The sequence below is a fragment of the Podarcis cretensis genome, assembly GCF_951804945.1.
Source record: "Podarcis cretensis genome assembly, chromosome: 7".
Lineage (NCBI taxonomy): Eukaryota > Metazoa > Chordata > Lepidosauria > Squamata > Lacertidae > Podarcis > Podarcis cretensis.
Genome location: NC_137176.1, coordinates 48,725,658 through 48,732,380, shown reverse-complemented (window position 1 = coordinate 48,732,380; position 6,723 = coordinate 48,725,658).

Below are 6,723 nucleotides of genomic sequence, written 5' to 3'. Positions count from 1 at the left end.
TCCTATTTTGTAAAAGTTTTTAATTGGTGGTGACAAACATTACCTTATTCCTATGATATTGTGTTAAAACAACAACTTAGGAGATGGCTTCCCTTTGATTATTGGCATTTTGTTTAATGTATTTTGAAATCTAAACAAAGTAAAATACCAAGAGAGAAGAATACTGCAAAATGACAAGTGTGATAAACGGTTGATGCAAGTGGCTATTCTTTAGCAAATGAAAATCCAACCCAAAATTTTCTGGCAGGATTGGCAGAAAAATATAAATTACATAATTATGGGCAGAGGAAATCAATAGTAGCATATAATTGGGGGGGGGGTTTCAACAGAAGTATATTATTTACACCTGAATTTTTAGGGATATGTATTATATATATACAGCAACTAGGACTGATGCAACTTGGGAGTCCAAGAATATCTGGAGGGCACCAGGTTGACTAACTTAGTTTTATACAATCATGTATACACACATGCACACACAGAATGAAGTTGATGTAACATGATATCCTATGTTAAGAGTAGGATTTCACCATTCTGTTGTAGTGAAGTGAATTCTAGTGTGCTATACTGGTGATTTTTATATTTATCAATATAGATTGTCAAAATGCCTTTGACAAAGTCCCTTGCCAAAAAAAATATAAAATTGGAATAAAAGCAATGAAGGAAGATTAGGATTTTGCATAAAACAGAGGAATTAATGGGGGAAAAGATATTTGAAATGTACTACTAGTCTATACTAGTCTATATAATTACTGGTTTCTAGTGTCATTTGTTGAAATTTTATCCACAGCTTGGGTTGTAGGTCTATAGTAAGTTATTTCCAGCCTTCCCTGTTGGAACGTTCTTTTCCCTGGAAAAAGATAGCCATGTTGTCACCAAACCTTTGATGATTTCCTGAACACATAAACTTAACAGTGCTCACAGTGGAGCAAGGATAGGGAAGAAAACTTCACTGAAACAGTTGTAATTAAGTAACGGGATGCAAAGATAATTAGGAACTTGATACAGGTAAAATCATAAGAGGGACTGGATACAGTAATCATATCTGACCTGATTGGTGGCTTTCATCACTGGGAAGAGATGCTAGAAGATTGTGCTGGTTATGAATGCTTGGCTGTGATCTACAGTATAGCCAACAGGGCTATTAGTGTCCGCTTCTGATCATGAAGCCATATTGGTTTCCTAGATTCTCTAGGAACTTAAAAGAAACTTGCCCCAAAGGCTGCAAATGCCCTTCTTGCACCTCTTTTTTTCTGTAGTCAAGGTGCCTGCTCACTAGCAAGTGCTACAAAAGCCAATATACTCATCAGTCTAGCTCAGAATTGGGGAACTTGTAGCCCTGCAGTTGTTGCAGCTCCCATCAGCCCTTGCTGAAATAGCCTGTAACTTCCATCACCTCTGACCATTGGCTAGCAACATCTAAAGGGCAACAAGTTCCCTCTCCTGCTGCATCTCGTCGTCCTTAAGTCCAGCAGCTGTGCATGATTGTCTTTGAAGGGGCATGACTCCTTGTTTGAGCACTTTGTGTGTCTGTAATTGTCCTGTAGAGGTATCCCACTTGATAAGATTCTGGACTTTTATACAGCTAACTTTTCTATCAATTTTTGTGCTAGCCACTCTGCTTTGGGGAGCTCAGGTACTAAGGTCCAGAGCATTAGTATGAATTCTTTGCATGGTGTCTTGCACTTGTTCTCAGACCTGGCAAGCACAGTTGATGCACTTCTCCCTCTTCGCTGCATGACAACGGGTAGTTTCAGTGCCAGTGCTGTTCATAGCTAAAATCTGCCCCATTGCACCGCACTTTTTGGGGTGCCCATATTGTCCTAAGGCTCTCGCCTAGGTGCCTCCTTCCATGCGAGATATTCTACAAATCCAAATGAAAGATTCCTTTTGCACAAGTACTAAGGCAAACGAGTGCTTCCTACCTACCTTTTCCTTGGTACTCTTGCTTCATAGTATGTTTAGATAATGGGCTTCCACTTTCAGGTTCAGGTCTCCCACTGCTATTGAGCAGCCAGACTCATTCCACTTGGAACTCGTAAGGAGTTCATCTCTCCAGGGCCCAGAAACAAAACCCTACAGGAAATAGGCACATTAAAAAGGTCTTCTGGAGATATCTAGTAATAATGAGGTCAGCTTGAGACTGATCATGAGATACTGCATACTTTTCCCAAAAAAGGACCTACTATGGTATGGGCGGGACGCAGGTGGCGCTGTGGGTTAAAGCCTCAGCGCCTAGGACTTGCCGATCGAAAGGTCGGCGGTTCGAATCCCTGCGGCGGGGTGCGCTCCCGCTGCTCGGTCCCAGCGCCTGCCAACCTAGCAGTTCGAAAGCACCTCCGGGTGCAAGTAGATAAATAGGGACCGCTTACCAGCGGGAAGGTAAACGGCGTTTCCGTGTGCGGCTCTGGCTCTGGCTCTGGCCAGAGCAGCGATGTCACGCTGGCCACGTGACCCGGAAGTGTCTCCGGACAGCGCTGGCCCCTGGCCTCTTAAGTGAGATGGGCGCACAACCCCAGAGTCTGTCAAGACTGGCCCGTACGGGCAGGGGTACCTTTACCTTTACCTTTATGGTATGGGCAGGAGAGCAGTCTTTCCTGTTCAAAGCAAAATTTCTCTCTGGGTAAACATGCTTTGGAGTTGTGTTGCTAGTAACCTCCACATATAAATTAATGTACATGGAGGGGTGGCTTGTTTTTTTATATATCTCCATTCCTCCAGCATCTGCAACAGCTGTTGTCTCTAAGAATTCCAAGAGCTAGGAGCTGTTGTTACCATCTGCCCAGTGAAGCCTACAAGACGCAAGGAACATCCTATTCCATAAAGAGGACAGAAGAGAAACTCTACCAAAACAGAGCAAAATGTTTTCCCAGTTTTACTCTGCAAACCTTTGAAAACTCTTCCAAATAAATAAAATGGTCAGGCAGGTAGAGTGCTTTCTCAATGTTAAACAAAACAAATTTCTAATGCTATACAAATTGTGGAAGTCATTTCCCCTCCCCCTTTCACTGGTAGATTTCCAATGATTAAGTCATTGAATGGGTGTAAGAACCACTGTGTGATCAAAGTGTCTATCACTACAAACCTGTGGTTTTGGAGCTATTCCTGATTGACTTTTCACATACGCTGTCTTCTAGTTTAGTGATATGATGATGATGGTGATGATAATAGGATTACAGCTCTGCAGATCAAAATCACTGAGATGAACTCGAAATAGATGCTTCCCATTGTAACGGTTTCCAGTGCTGGTCTGCCTCAGCAAAAGCAGCAGATGTGTGGTACCTTTAAAGACCAACAAAATTATTATGGCATGACCTTTCATGGAGTACAATCTAGTTCATCAGATGCATGAAGTCTTAGCTTCAGCTGCAGCCATATACCAGTAGTTGTGTGTATAATGAATGAAATGAAACACAGCACAGACAACTGCTATTCAAAGTGGTCATTCACAGTTCTTAGCCTAGTTCAGTAACTGCCGTTGCGCCACTGATTAGAAAAAAAATTCTTGAAGCACATGAAGCAAAGTTACAGTGTAGGAGAAAGAAACCCAAAATGCTGTGGTGCCTTCAAGACTTGTTGATATATTTTGACATAAGATTTTACAGGTAACAGCTTACTCTTTCATGAAGTAGCAGTCAGAAAATAATAGATTGACTGATTTAATGGACTGGATTCTGAGAAAGTGTTTTCAGTGACCCAAGCTGACCATACTTGCTCTGGATCCAACCAGAGGCATGGGACCCACACTGGAATCTCATGTGCTTCACCAATGAACATAAAACCCATAAAAGAGAGGTGGCTACTTAGCCAATCTCACCTATTTGTCCAGTCTCAAGCTGTATGGGGAACCAGTCCCAAATCTGACACAGACTTTAACTGGAGAGTTTGCCCTCAGCAGAAACATGGGTAAGCTCTAAGACCCATATATTAACCTGATGCTGTGCTTTGTGGGGCTTCTTGGGTTGGAGAAAAATGTTCTACAAAACAGTTATAATGCACAGATTTCGTGTTTCTTAATGGGATTTCTGAGGCCCATAAGTAAAGAAAAATGTCCAATTTTTGAACCCCTAGGAATATAGTTCCCCAAGAAAACATTTCAGCTGCTACATAGCAAAGCACTGAAGAGCGAGATTAAATTCAAAAGAAGATCATGGCTCTCTATCTTTAAAAAGAAGGGAAAATCCTGATTTGCATTACTCTTTATTTCTGTATTTCCCTTTTCACCACCTCCACAGCAGGTATGCCTGTTTTAATCCATACAAGTTAGTACTTAGTCTTCACTCCCACATAAACACAATCATTTTGCAAACATGTTCTAATATTAATTACCCCCTTGGCACTAAAAGTCAGGATTTCCTGATGTAGCCCACTAATGTAAAATGCATTAGTGCAAATGCTGTCTCCAAGAGTTTAGATTTAGATTCTCTTAAATAAACAGTGATTACTTCCCCCTCCTCGCTCTCTCTAAAGGGGGGGGGGAGATCTATACTGTTATCTGCTCCAAAAGTCTAGTTTCTCAAACAAAACTTCTGCCAACCATCACCTTTGATCTTTTTAAAAAATAAGTTTTAAAAACAATTCAATATCTAGAGAGAAAATTGTATTTGGCTTCTCTTAAAGAAGGTGGTGCTCAAGTTCTGAAGTCTTTCAAAGGTCATCTGGTTGGCCACTGTGAGAACAGGATGCTAGACTAAATACGGACCTTTGATCTGATCCTGCAGTGCTGTTCTTATGTTCATCTTAGATAAAATGGACTGTAGGAAGAAAAGGCTTCAAGTTGAGACTATAGGGGCTGGAATGAGACACATCTGCCCACTCCAAGTCGCCATATGAATGTGTCCTCACTGTCATGGGATTAAACTTCCAAATTTAATTTTACAGTCAAGTGGGGTGCGTCAGAGCATTTTTGTAATGTTCAACAACTTAATACAATTTTTTAAATAATATAACTTTTTTTTATGAATATTTATTGAGATTTTTTAGATACAAAATGCAAAAATAGTAAACAATATAGCATGGATCATAACACATTTTTCAGAACTTCTTTGGACTCCCTCACGTCTCCCACTCCCACTTACATCATTGTAAATTTTTTTCCAGCAATTTATCATCTTATTTATATTCTTGAATCTTATTCCGTTAACTTAATCTAATCTCCGAAAATTTTATGTTTCCCTCAATCTCACTTATCATCAAATTCAGATCTAATTTAATGGTAGGCAATTATTTATGATCTAGCATCCTTCTTAGCATTCAACCAAGTTACAATACTTTTGTAAATAAATCTTGAATTCCTTCCAGTCTTCTTCAACCCTCTCTTCTCCCAGGTCTCGAATTCTGCCAGTCATCTCGGCCAGTTGCATATAGTCTAAATAATATAACTTTTAAACAGTATACATAGAAAGATGCATACAAGTAATTTACTCGTCAAGATCAAATGACAATCTAACAGGCTGAGATTCTGCAATGTATTATGATTATTAATTTTATTACTTGCGAATTTCTAAAGCCCTGGTTTACAGGCCTACTCAACTCTTTATGATCAATGCTCTGTGACTGTATAGATCCATCTGTAATCATGCAAAAGACTGCAGCCATACAGAAAGCTTCCAGAGACTTCCAAGGTATTTTGACACCCAGTGATAGCACAAATATCGCAGTTTAATACAGATTTCCAATATTCTTTTGCCCTTTGACAAGCTCACCAGCAACATAGATTACTTGCTCCCATAAAACTACACTTCTAGGCTGTAATGATTTATTTTTAATGGGTTTTTTAAAATGCAGACATGATATTTAAGGAAAGTGTTTAAATGAGTTCCCTTTTCCTCCTTCTCATTTGGGCAGCAGAAACAGTGTGCAGGGCCAGAGTTGGGTGCAGCCAGAAACAGCATCTGTGTGCACAGGTGAATAACTTTCTTAAAGTGTGAGTGTGTGTGTGTATTCCTTTCCCATTTGAGTTGTTTTTTTGTGTTATTTTTAGTCCGATCATACGCGGGAGAGGGAGCCGATGGTGCCAAAGCTCAGATTAGAAATGGAAAGCAAAGCCGGAACTGCTCTGAAAATCAGTAGGTGCTCAGATACTACTGTGCCGAGTGTCATAGAAATGCCTATTAAAGCACCATCTTCATGCTCGGAAGAGCAGAACGAAGCAGTTAAAACCTTGGGCTCTGCCAATTTCCCCCATAGTTTTTGTATGAAAATAATATTTAAGCTGAGTTCTACAGTTCCAGATACTGCTTCTTTCTCGGAGCGAGGTGGGTGCGGGCAATGTTTTGCTCGTGAGGCAAGCGGTGCGCACACCGAGATGCGCCTGCAATGGCAGCACTTTCAGGCAGGAGGGCCACAAGAATAGAGAGATCTTTCCTACCAAGCCTTCAAAATAAGAATAGAAGGCTGCCTGAACTCTCGATGGAGAGCTTAAAGGGAGAGTGAGTGGAAGAATGATTGGCAGCAGGAATCGTGGGTGGCATCGGAGTGAATGATAGCTGGAAAGCATTGAGGAGGAGGAGGACAGTTAGGAAACAGCTGGACATTGAGAGGAGACTGTCTTCAGGGTTAGTGAGCAGGATCTGAGAGAGAGGAAGGATTGATTAAAAGGCCAGTGTTCTAGATAGCTGTTGAAGAGGAGTGCTAGTTGTCAAGCTAAGGCGTTTCAGAACCATTATTTCTTATTTTATCAAATTACTATATCTTTTAGGTGCTATGTTCTATTATAAATAC